Below are 14,085 nucleotides of genomic sequence, written 5' to 3'. Positions count from 1 at the left end.
TAGAATAATCATATCCCTAGCATCCCCAAACATCATTTTGACTTACCCTAGTGGTATATCCCCTTCATATTACATTGATCAAAATCCTTAGCATCATTTTCACTACCAAACCCTGTCAAATTGTCCATCAACCAAATTGCCTTCTTGAGCATTTACCCTCATTTTGCATGTCCCAAATGTCATTAAAAACCCTAGAACACCATCCTTTTCATAGTCTACCTTGCATACACCTACCTTTAGTATCATTACCAAGTCCAAAACATAACCCTAATTGTCATTTTGCATACCTTAGAGTCATTTTCATCCCCTCTAGTCAAACTTCAAAACATCACCTTGCATTTGCATTTGCATAACATCCCTAGGACATTTGTACTTTGCACATCAAAAACATAATTCATTTAGAATTTCCTCACATTGAATAACATTCCTAAACACTTAAAAATCCAAAAAAAAAACACTCACATCTTGCATACCCACCACTCTAAATCACCCAAAACACTAAAAAATTCCATTGCATTTGCACTCTTAGGTATCATGCCAGCACTTACTAGGACACAATCAGCTCAGAGACCTGAAGAAATCTATCAACCTTTTTTTTCTAAGGCACAATCACAACCAAAACCTCATCCAAGACAAAGAAAGAGGAAGAAAATCCAACAAACCTTTGACGAAGACCAAGTCGAGGCATCACAACCATTACTAGTAGACCCTTTGAACATGTATCCGCAAGATCCTCATAATCAAGCTATGGCACAACAAACCTTGAACAATGCACCTACCATGATATTTCCTCCAAATTCTTCCCCCACACATGGGATGGTTCAATGGAGTCCTGACTTTGAACTTATATTCGTGCCAATGTTAGGAAAAAGTGTACCAACCTCACCTAAAGATGAACAATCACATTCCTTTGAATTCAGCCAACCTAACAGATCAAACATACAACAAGGTACTATAAACCTAAGTGATGAATTTGACACTAATTATGGCATCAATGATGAAGAAATGGCTAGGGCATGTCAAGACAAAAGTTTTTGCAAGAACTTCAAACATTTGGCAGCCCAAGAAATTGTGAAATTTAACCCAAACTCGGAAGGTCCTAAGTCCAAAAATCAAACCAACACAACAATTGAAAACATCCAACCCATGATAAATTTGGACTTAGACAAGGGAAAAAAACCTTTGGAATTTTCAAACACAATAATGGTGCCTATAAGGTCCCATCAAGAGTCAACTATCGAAATCCTCCAAAGTACATTTGAACACATCAATGTTAACCCCTTGTTTGATGAAATACCACCAATCCCTAAACACCCCAAAAGGACATTAAGACTTTATTTTAGTCACATGATGCAAAAAATAGATGCACCTAAATGGACTTGTGCTCTAGGGATGCCAAACATACCTCCTTTGGAGGCAAATCAACAAAATACACCTTTTCTCCTAACTTTACGAAGTGCTATGACATAAAATGCTATGGAGCCTCTCATAAATACAACATGTGAAACATCAAGTGCAACCATCCCTATGGACACACAAAGGAAAAGTCTTATTGACATTATGCCCATTCCCAATAGGGACACATCTCATAGTCAAGTCAATATGATGTCACAAACAAGAACATCTAACACACAAAGGTACCAAAATCACAATCCAAACATGATGTTCAATTCTCAAGGACTTAGTCAACCCCCACAACAACAACAACCTACAGTGCTAAAAGGAATCAACACTTCCAAGGCACAATCAAGTCTACATCCGCTTGACACACATCCCACATATCAACAACAACATCAAACACAACAACAACAACCACAAGTGGGGCAAACATCCAACGTTCCTAATATGCAGTCCCATGTGAACCCACTTGACTTACACACAATTTATCAACAACAATTTCAGAAGCAATTCCAACAACAACAAATGATGTTTGCTAAACAATAAGAGCAACTCAAGCAACAGTTGGAATACCAAAGATGCCTTGAGCAACAAATTTCATACCAACAACATTTGTCACAACAACAACATGTGCCACAAAAACCTCAACAAATACCTCTAGAACAACAAGCACATACATGGTCTCACATACAACCAACAGAGGTATCCCAATAACAACCACAACACATGGCACAACAGCAACACATGGTACAACAATCATAGTCAATCCCACAACAAGTGCCACATCAAATACCACAAAAAGTACCCCAAGAACAAGGACCTTTCTATCTTCGAGGTGCCAACATACCTCCACTACCTAGCGACACTTCATTAGATTCATCAAACACAGAAATGTCAGAACCAAGTAGACATAGTTCTTGCCACAGCAAACGGTCTACTCACAAACACAAAATACTTGAAGGAAAGACCTTCATGCAAAACCCCAATGAAGAACTATTACAACAATTCAAACAGCTTTCCAAACAAGTCGAGGCATTGGGAGTCCAAAAGAAACATGCTCTATATATAGAAAGAGACCTATGTCCTAATCCATTTGATAAAAGTTTTTATATGCCTCCATTCCCAAAACACTTTGAGGCTCCAAGGTTTGAAAAATACCAAGGGAAAGGAAACCCTATTGATCACATCTGAGAATTTTGTGCCTCATGTACCAAACTCAGTGATGAGCCCACTTATCTTATGAGATTTTTCCCTCATTCTCTAGGTGGTCCTGCACTTGAATGGTACTCCAAACTTCTTGGTAATATCAAATCTTGGTCAGAGCTAGTAGACAAGTTTATCTCCCACTTTGCCTTTAACATTACAAATGAGGTGACACTTTCTGATTTGTGCTCAACTAAATAGAAGATAGGAGAATCATTCATCACATTCTTACTGTGTTGGAGAAGCCTAGTTAGTCAATGCTCACTAGACATTCCTGAAGAACAACAAGTAAACTTGTGCATTGAAAACTTAGTCCCAGACTTAATGTATGAACTCAAAATCCAGAGTCCAAGCACCATTTCTAAACTAATGAAAAAAGGGGCTAGTATTGAAGATGCTCTTATCCATAAGGGAATCCTCAAGATAAACAAGGACAACACCAATACCAACTCGTCTAATGACAAGGCAAAATGTTTCTCCAAAAACAAGAATGTGACTAATGATGGCATTGTGGATGCCCACATGATTAGCACAACACAAGCTCAACTGACTTTGAAAGGTGTAAACCATACAAATTCAAAAACCTCTAATCAAAAATCAGCTCCACAATAGAAAAATGAGACTTCCATGCAAGAAAAACCTCGAAGACATCCTAGAACCAAGGATAGAAAATTCACACCATTGGGAATACCACTTGAGACTGCAGTACAATAGTTGCTGAGTAATAACTTCCTACAATTACCCCTAATCAAAGATGAACCATTGACTAAAGTTGATTGGTGGGATGACAAAAAGTATTGTGATTACCATCACACCAAAGGACACAAGACTTCATCGTGCTTCCAATTGAAACATGCAATACAAGACCTTATTGATGATGGTGTAATCACAGTTGATCCATCATTGTTAGCATGCAACTCTGATCATACTATTTTAAAAGATCCTTTGGGTAATCATGACAAAGAGAAACCCTCAAGTTCAAACTCAAACTCACAAGGTAATGTGAATTACACATGCACTGGATATGACTACACAATTAATTGCTTTAATGAGTCTAACTTTCACATATCCACATTCCCATTGAAGGCTGAAGACCCTCGTTGTACTATCACTACATGCCATAGCAAGATCACCCTACCTGGAGCCCTAGCTAGACCTACTACTTCTATTAGACATGTACCCCCATCTAGACCTACTACTCCTACTTCAGCTGATTATAGCCTTGTTGAACAACTCAGCAAAACCCCTACACAAATATCCATTTTGGACCTACTGCGTGCATCCCCCCAACACCAAAAGATCTTGGAGCAAGCCCTTAAAGAGTTAGTAGTCCTAGATAACATTGATGTTGCCCAGTTCCAAGCCATGGTTGGGAACCTATCCACATCACAACATATCACTTTTTCACCCCATGATATTCCTAAGGACAAACCTAACCATAATGATCCCCTTTATCTCGAAGTCTTCATCCATAATGCCAAAGTCAGACATGTATTAATAGATGGAAGAGTAGGAATAAATATTTTTACTCTTAAGGTTGTCAACAAATTGGGCTATTCTAAAGATGATGTAGGTCCCTCTCGAAAAATCACAATAAAAGCTTATGATGATGGTGAACGCTTCTCCAAGGGCATCATCATATTACCTATCAGAGTTGGTCCAGCTATTGAAGATACATTGTTCCATGTGCTAGATATAGAAATGAATTGCAACATGATACTAGGATGCCCTTGGCTTCATGCTATGAAAGAAGTCCCTTCTACATATCATCAATGTTTGAAGTTTTCCTATCACAACATAGAGGTTACCATCCCTGGTGATCTAGATCCTTTCCAATTTTGTGCTAATCTAAGAGATGCTATTGCATTCCAAATCCCAACAAACAATGAAGCACAAACCAAAAATCCCTCTAAGTATGTGGATGTTGATATACTGCTCAGTAAAGCCAAGGAAAAGATGAAGATTGAACACAATGGGTGTGGAGAGTACTTTATGTCTCAAGTCTCTCACATTAGGGAATCACCACTTTCTCCCATCAGTACAAAGAATTATACTTCTATCAATGAGAATACATCCGTATGTATTGAGAAAGAAAAAGTAGAATGAGAACCCACTTTGATATCTCCTAGCAAGTATGGACTTGGGTTTGCCATCATGTAGAAAGAATGTTATGATGGCTATAGTGGTCTTGGATCTCAGAAACAAGGAATCATTGAACCTATCACTACAGAAGGACAACCTCCTAGTTTGGGGCTTGGATTTAAACCATTACGAATAGGTCCTCCTAGTACTATGGTACCTATGTGTAAGACTATGGATGTTTTGAATGATGAAAAGGCATCTAAGGATATCCCACTTGAAACCAAAAATCCCCTAGCCTCTGAGCATAACCCCAATGACCCAGTTGAATCAGTTACCCATATATCTACCTTCAACCAAAGCCCATTCAACACTGATGATGACACCCCCTCAATTTATCTTGAACCGTTGGATTGGGACCAACATGGACCACCAATTTTTGATCAATTTGATGATGATGACACTCTCATAATGGACTTCAAAGGAATTATGATTGAAGATCATAAAGAAGTAGTTTCTCCTAAAGAGAACACATTTGCATACTTTGGGGAGCCTACTCCACCTTCTAGTTACAAAGCAAAAAGAGAAAGAAATAACAAGCATAGGTCTCTTGGTGAAAATTGAAAGGCACTATTAGACCATAAAAAATCAAAAGCTAAGAAGCTCCCAAGGATACAAAATGAAAAATATGATGCCATGAATATCAATGTTCTAGCGTTCAACATGCCACAAAGTCTTTTGGAGCTCTCTCAATCAGTGTTCATGCGGAAGGTCATTGCTCTCAACCCTCTCAACCCTCCCTTATATCCCTTTGTTTATCCCCAAATCCAACTACCTAATTTGTCCAATAACCAAAGTCAATCTTTTATCCAACAAGCCTTTGCATATGTAATCATTAGTGACATCCCACATGACATTTCTATTGACCCAATTATCCTTAGATGCCTTGATTCGCAAGAGATAGACATTGTCTTACATATGGTACATGATGGTATATCTCGAGGCCTTTCTAGTGGTTTGATTTTAGCTATAGAATTGGAACAAATCCTCCATAATTATAATTAGTCATGGATCCAAATCTCATCAGCTAGTAGCACCAACAATAGATATCTTCTCAACATTTGTCAGTGACATTCTTGATTCCATCTAAAAGTCTTGAAAAAATATCAAAAAAATAGTAAAAAGTCATGAAAAAAGTAAAGACAAAAAAAGCGAAAAAAGTCATGAAAACTGGATGCCTTGATGAAAACCTAGCAAACAGGTGTCTTGGCACAAAAATTTGAGTCAAGAGAAAAATTCCGTCCAAAAGTGAAAACCTCGCAAATAGGCACTTTGGGCAAGTACCATGGTGAAAACCTGGCAAACAGGTGCCATGTGTAATTAGTTATTGCTCCTCCATCTATCAGGATTCCATCTGGTCTTTTCCCCCTCTATCATTCCTTGATCATATCCTTCATATTGCAAGACATCCTTGGTCCCTTATCATGGCTCATGAACTGGTTAATGTCCTTTGTTACCTTTCCTAAGCATCACCAATCTGTACACACACTCTGTCATTGGCCTTTGTACATAGTTTGCATCTTGTCTGAGGGCATATTACCTACATGGTGCATGAGTTTGAATTTGAACTAGGGGCATATCCCTAAGTTCTTTTTATCCATTAGACCTATCACATAACGGATTGGATTTAACACTTGTTTATGCTTATACGATCTTGAAAAAATCCCTAAAAATCATAAAATGTCCTGAGAAAATCACTAAAAATCACATAATGTCTTGAAAAAATCCTAAAACTTCACATAATGTCCTGAAAAAATCCTAAAAATCATAACATATCATAAAAAAAGCACTAAAAATCATAAAATTTTATGAAATAAACCCTAAAAATCATAAAATGTCCTGAAGAAACTAGTTGTGCAAAAACATCAAATATTTGAAAAAACCCTAAAAATCACAAAGATTTTCAAAAATTTGCAATAAACCTTATACATATTCATTGTGGATAACCATCCCTTTTGCGTTCACACTTGCACTTTGTAGATTGAAACTCAAAGCACTACACTTTCAAGACAATCACACTATCTGACCAACGTGACCCAACAATCAATCCAACATGTCACTATGAACCTATCAACTGAATCCACAAATAGTGCTATCACATTATCAACCTATCAAAAACCATCTAAAAACCTAACACACTAAAAAGAAAGTAATAATGGACAAGGATAGCTGTTGGCTCACGCTGTTTAGTGAGTGATTTATTTTTTTCTTTGTTTTTCTTTGATCATGTTCCTATGCCACTTGATGATATAAAACTAATCTATGAGACTAGCCGAGATGGTTCATGGTCATCTCTTTTCCATTTTTATCTATTAAAATGTACCTTTGAGAGTCTGGGGCATGTACATATTCCTTAGAAAGGAAAAGGTCATTCTCTATCTGCATCGTGCTTGTTTATGCAAAAGGCTTGCATTTGCGCTCTGGCCCTTTATGCCATGATGCATTGCAGTCCATTTGCCATATCAAAATAAAGCTCCGTTTGACATATAGTGCACCTTCTAGAAGAAAAATTATTTCCATCATACTCACATATCCTCATCTCATCTTTCTTCTTCATCTCATTCTCCATCACCATAATCATGTCTTCTAATTCACCAAGTCATCTTCATCTTGCATTCAAGCATTCTTGCATCATCCTGCACTGTCAATCAACTTTATGAGGCTTTCCACTTAGTTCAACCTTAGTATAACATTTGTCTCACCATATTTGACCAAATATGACCATTTTTTTATTATTTCACTCATGCTTGGACATCTTTCCATCATTTTGGGCATGCACGCATAGTTCCGGGTCATTTTGAGTCTAATCGGGTTGATTCTGGGCCTTGGAGCCTTTTAGGGCACAATCTACCCTATTAGGGAATATTTGGGGTTCCCAACTACATCATTGACACACTTGGTCATGAAAACTACATCATTGATGCACTTGGTAGAGTTTGCGTGCACTTGGGAACCTAGGTTATCCAGAACTACTCCCGGAACCCCTAGGTTGGACTCTAGAGGCCATAACTTTTGCATTTCAACTCTGATTTATGAACTGTCACTTGCATTGGACTCATATCTTCATTGTGAAAAAAATGAGCTATAATTTTCATTATTTGGGCACTGTATGGAGTGTTAATCCTTATAATTACTCTTGGGCTCCTAGTTGCCCCCCGTCATGTTGATTTTGGCCCTCGGAGCCTTCTCAGGCATATTTTTCACTTTCTGAGACCACTTGGGCCTCCCAAGTGCATCATTGATGCAATTGGTATTTTCATGGCCCACTTGGGCTTACCAAGTGCGTAATGATGCACTTGTTTGAGTTTTGGGCTTAGTTGGGGACCTAGGATACCCAGAACTACTCCCGAAGCCCCTATGTTGCACTCTGGAGCCCATAACTTTTGCATTTTAACTCAGATTTGCAATCTGTTAGTTGCATTCAATTTGTATATTCATTGTGGACAACATGAACTATAATTTTCATCATTTTTTTTCTTTCTTGAGTGGTAACCCATGCAATTATTCTCAGGCTATGACTTGACCTTGTTCTACACTCTAGGCCTAATACCTTTCACATTTTAGCTCTGATTTTCATTCCGTCAGTTGCTATGGTTTTTTCTTCTTGTTGTTGATAAATTGACTTATCATATGCTTATCTTAATCAATTTCTTGAGGGGGCACCCATATATATAATCCCTAATAGGGCATGTTGTGGCTTTCTCATCAGTTATTCTTTGATACAATGCTCTAAATCACATTGTATCAAAGAGGGGCAAAATGTAGACGCTAAAAAATGGTTCGCATCTATGATTTCATCACTTCTTCATACTAATTTGTCCCATTTTCTCATTCTACTAACTTTGATCTTTTGGCCAGATTGACCATATTTCGTCATTTGTATCCCCTTTCACATCAATTTCATATCAACTCAAAATCATATCAAATCAACTCAAAATCACCCCAAATCAACTTAGAATCACCCCAAATCAACCCAGAATCACTCAAAATCATTCCTAATCAACCCAAAGCATATCAAACATCCCAAATTGATCATCATTTATCTTATCCTAGCTATTGTTGTGGCTTTCAGTGCCTTGGAAATCTATCAACCTATCAATCTTATCAATCTGACTTTAGTATTGTCTTGGCTCTCAATGCTAGGTCAAACTATCATTCATGTCATTCAATTTTTGACATTTTTGAGGATCTCAATGTCAAATCATGGCATCATCAACCATTTTAATAACATTTGCAATATTCATTGGTGTTATTATGATCAAACCTTATCAATCAATTTCAATCCTGTAGCATTTACAATGTCAATTAAATGTTACATATCAACCAATTCATGTCATGTGTCCTTGGCATGTTATCAGCTTCAATCAATCAATTTGATCATGGCTTTGATCTACTAGTCATCATCTTATTCCATATCCATCATTTTCACACTTTCATCAAAGGATATTGTCGCATTCATTTAATCAATTTGGCCAATTACCTACTAACTTTCTCTATAGGATTAAATAACCCATAATTTAATCTGATTCTTTCTAATTATTCTTCCTAGTTATCATCCTCAATTAATTAATTTTATTAATTAATTGATTCATTATCTACAAACCATGGAAATGTACAATTTCCTAAGTTCCATTTTCCATCATTAATTCCATTTTCTACTAATTCTTATTTTTTGGAATAAGAGCATTTTTAATTTGAATATTCCATAAAATATTGCATCATCATGACACTTGGATATGAATCCTCGTGGATTCTCCTTCGACACTTGGTTGATATTTGTCATAATCAAATATTATTACCTCTTAAATATGTCCCTATTTTACTTCTTTGTCATAGATTCTTGGCTTTAAGTGGGTTGAGGTGTCTTATGATGCTAGAAGACTAGAAGACTAAAAGCTAGTCAGCACACCAATGGCAACATACCATAAGCTATCTAAGAATGATGAATCTGCTAAAGTGAATCATACATTGTATAGGTCAATGATTGGAAAGCTGCAATATGTTGTACATAGTAGACGAGACATTGCATTATTTGTTGGAATAGAAGCAAGATTTTTTGCAAATCCAAGAGAAAATCACTTAATGACAATGAAGAGAATACTAAGATACTTGAAAGGAGCTGATCACTTTGGTTTATACTACAAGAGGAATGAGAAGTTTGTACTGAAAGCTTACACTGATGCAGATTAGGGAGGTAATATTGATGATAGAAAAAGCACCAATGGAGGAGCACTTTTCTTAGGAAAAAGGTTGATTACATGGACCAGTAAAAAGCAAAGCTGCTCCTCATAGTCTACTGCTAAAGTTGAATATGTGGCAGCTGCTATAAATTGTACCAATATTGTATGGATCAAAAATTTTCTACAAGGTAGGAAGAAAGAAGTAAGTGATCCTATGCCACTTTATTGTGATAATACAAGTGCTATCAATATATCAAAGAATCTAGTAATGCATGCTAAAACTAAGTAGCTTGCAATCAAGTATCACTATGTAAGAGAGCTGGTGGAAGAAAAACAAGTGAAGATGGAATATGTTAGCTCAAAGGAATAGATTGCTGATATCTTCACAAAAGCACTACCAAAAGATGCTTTTGAGTATCTTAGAGGTAAGTTAGGGGCGATACCGCTAGCCAAGGCTACCTAAAACAAAATCAAGTATACCCTACATCAAATAAGCTGAATGTTGAAGATTTTACACATTGATGCTGAGGATGTTCACTTTGGGATCCATGCCTAATGTAGTAGAAGTGCTGAAATTTCAAATTAGTCACAAGAAAGGTGACAAAGGGAGAGATTGAATAAACCTATAAAAGCTATACTTGCATATAAAAGACACTAATATGTCTTTGGTATTTTTGTCAAAGAGGGAGAAGTAGATAACTGATCATCAACTATTGAAGATAAAGAATTAGAAAAGAGGGAGAAGATGTTTATATCTAATAAAAAAGATAGATGAAGAAAATTAGAGGTTGATCAGAACAATAGAAGATGAACAATACATAGGAAAAAAGACAAAGAAAAAGGATACAATAACAAAGATGGAGAATCTAAAATGAAGCAATCAAAATGGTAGAAGGAGATGTGATGTTACAATTTACTTTTTGGCATTTGACTCACTGTTCTAACCTAGCTAGCATTTGGTTGAATAGTTTAGTCTGATGGTTGATCAGTTTGGTTTGCCATCAATCCCAAAGAGGGAGATTGTTGGAAATCTGATTGAAAAGCTCATTTTTGTTGAAGATCAAAGAGAGAGATTATTTTAAAAGAATTTTTTCAATCATTGTTTTATCATTGATTTCAAATCTACTATTTTTAGGGATGATATTTTCTTATATGATCCAAGTACTATCACTTAGTTGATTGATGAAGATGATTTGATCAACAAGATGTAACACGAGCATCTGAGGGAAAGGTTGAGTTATGATGTAATGAAGTGCAAGGATCAGTTAAGAAAATGGTTAAGTAATGTATTGATGACATACTCAAAGATACAGAGGTTGGTCACACTTAGAAACATTGGAGTAAGAAGTTGTAAAAAGGTTAACTGCAAAGCTTAAACTAAAATCTTTGGTGGGTACCGAGCAAGTCAGTTGAAGCTAAGAAAATTCTCAGTAGAAGTAGAGTAACATAAATTTATAGTGTGTGCTAAGTGATCTTCATGCACTGAGTATAGATAAGGTGTTGAGCATCATAAAATTTTCAGCTAGTGTTGAGTAATCTTCAGGTGTTGAGCATCAAGAAAAATATAGTTGATGCTGAGTAACATAGTATATGTTGAGCACCAGTATTTTAATAGTGCTAAGCTACTACATTATTTCAAATGATGAAGATTATCCAAATCTAAGCTGACATAGTGGTTACATTGAATTTTGTGAATGAGTTGGAAGATAAGGATGATGAGTTAGTGGCACAGAATCCTATGTAAACCATTTTTGGTTGAATTCTAAAGGATTATTCAAGAAGTTTCTAGAGGAAACAAAATATGGGTTAGATGAAATTGAAATTAAAAATGGAAGAATCAAGTAGGAAAAGGTACTCCAAGACTTCTATTTAAGAAGTCATAGAACAAAAAACAATGAGCTGCTAATACTGTTGCTGTTGAAAAGCCAAATTTGTGAAGTAGTTAGAAGGGTGTCAAGGAGGAGGCATCTGGGAGAAGGAAGAGCACAAAAGCTCTGCTTATGAGTGGTCATGAAGAGATGATTACACTGGTACATTAAGTGTGGATACTCAAGGAGACAAAGCTTGAAAGGAGGACAAGCTATCAAGAGTTGTAGAGATTAAAAGCTAGACAAGGGTATGATCTGAGAAGTGATTTGAGATCTACAAGATAAGTTGTATGTTGTAGCCAGGTCAAGACTTTCTAATACTCTCTTGAAATTGTATTAGATCTGAAAATCCTATGGACTTAGGTTGGCCTAACATCTATTTGTAAATCCTTTAATAGGGTGCCATTCCAAGTGAATGTTCTAAAGTCCTCTAACCAGGCCCACTTCTAACATGGTGGTTAAATCCTCTAACAAGGTCACATTTAACAGTGTGTTGTAAGCCTTTAATAGGGTAGGCCTTTCACATGACATTAGTTTAGAAGAGTGAGAGTTGAGTAGCATGTTACTGGTGATTTTTCTCAAATTGGGTTTCCATGTAAATCACTATGTCATGTGTTGATTTCTTATGTGTTAATGCTTGCATGTTGATTTATAGTAAGTTTTTGATTAGATAAGTTAAAGCTTGGATGAATGAAAGGTTGAATGAGTTCACTATACTTAGTGGAAAGTTTTAATAGGACATCTGGACCTTGAATAACTAATTCACCCCTCTCCCCTCTTAGTTATTCTAAAGCATTTCTAACACTGTTGTCATGCCAAAGAAGAGGAAGGCCAAGGCACAACCTGTAGCAAGGGCTAAGAAAATTATTAAACCGAGCCAAGCTAATCCCACTACACCTACTACAAGAGCCGACACATGTGAAACTATAAAAAAGGCCAAGGAAAAGACAAAACAAATCGAACAAGGAGGTCAAGAGAAAAAGAAACCAAGAAGAAAGTATGTGGCACAAGTAGAGTCTGATGAAGAGAAAATAGAATCAGATGACAATAGCCAATTTAAGGTGGTAAGTCATAATCCTCTTTTAGATCTTGATAATTTATGTGAAAATGTTAGAAATAATGCAGACCTATAAGGATTTGGTCATGTTGATTTTGATAAATTGGGTAAAGTAGAGAAAAATCAAGTGGAGGAGACCGTATGTGCCATGATGGAAAAATTCAAGACAACTCCACTAGAGATTGCCAACTCAATGCCTAAAAGTCTATATGATAGAGTTGAGAAAAAATGACACTATTGTCTAAACTTGGAGAAACAAATAAGAGAAACATCTCTAGCTCAAGTGATTGTAGAATTAACAAAGGCAAAAATTTCTAATGCTATGAAGAAGTATGTAGTTAGGTTTGTAGCTAAATATAGAGCCTTCAAAATTTTGCAAAATAATATTGAGGATTTTGTCAAGAAGACCACTTAGATGTGGAAACTTACTTATGGGTTGACAATAATAAAGGAAGGAGAAGAAGAACCCATCGAAATAAAGAATGATGAAGAAGAAGATGACAAAGGTGAAACAGTTGGAGGAGGAAGAGAAATGTAGGAAGATGACAAGGTAACAACTGAGCCTGATCAACCAGAAGAATAGAGTGTGCAATACACACAATTGTTGAGTGTCAGTCCTCCACATGTCACAAGTGAGACTTCTAAGAAAATAATTTTCAAGGATGTTTATGATCTATCAAATTAGAACATTAATCCCCTTACTGAAGATGATTTGAAGAAGATCTTAGATCAGTCTACACTTTAGGCCAAACTTTGTGACAATCCTATTTTGGTTAGTGTGGATGAGCTACAAAAATCAATGACTCATGTTGTAGGGGAAAGGTTAATCCATAAGAACCACCTTCCATCATCCCTCTAGTCACTAATGTACAATATTTTCCAATGATCCTCAAATAAGGTTGATACAATTTCCATGATTGATATTATAGAAAAGAGCATAGTACAAGCACACGTTGCTACTATAGAAATAGGTCAAATAGACTAATCTGCACCTATTGCACAAAAAAAAGGTGCAAGTCAAGTCATTGTGGTAGAACAAGGCAAGATTGAAGAGAGTGAGATAACACCACAATTGAAGGATCAAACTACCATCCAAGCCCTAGTAACCTTAATAGTATCTGACACTCCATCAATTCATACTTTTTAGAAGCTAAGCACAGATGCTACTCCATTGTAGATCTCAGTGCCAAGCCTAAGTTCATCAAAGGTTGAAGAAGTAATTGAATATGGATATGTGAGC

The sequence above is a fragment of the Cupressus sempervirens genome, chromosome 7 (assembly GCF_028749045.1).
Source record: "Cupressus sempervirens isolate cs-2001-9-10 chromosome 7, ASM2874904v1, whole genome shotgun sequence".
Lineage (NCBI taxonomy): Eukaryota > Viridiplantae > Streptophyta > Pinopsida > Cupressales > Cupressaceae > Cupressus > Cupressus sempervirens.
The sequence above is the reverse complement of the archived record's forward strand: the minus strand, read 5'-3'. Positions refer to the sequence as shown.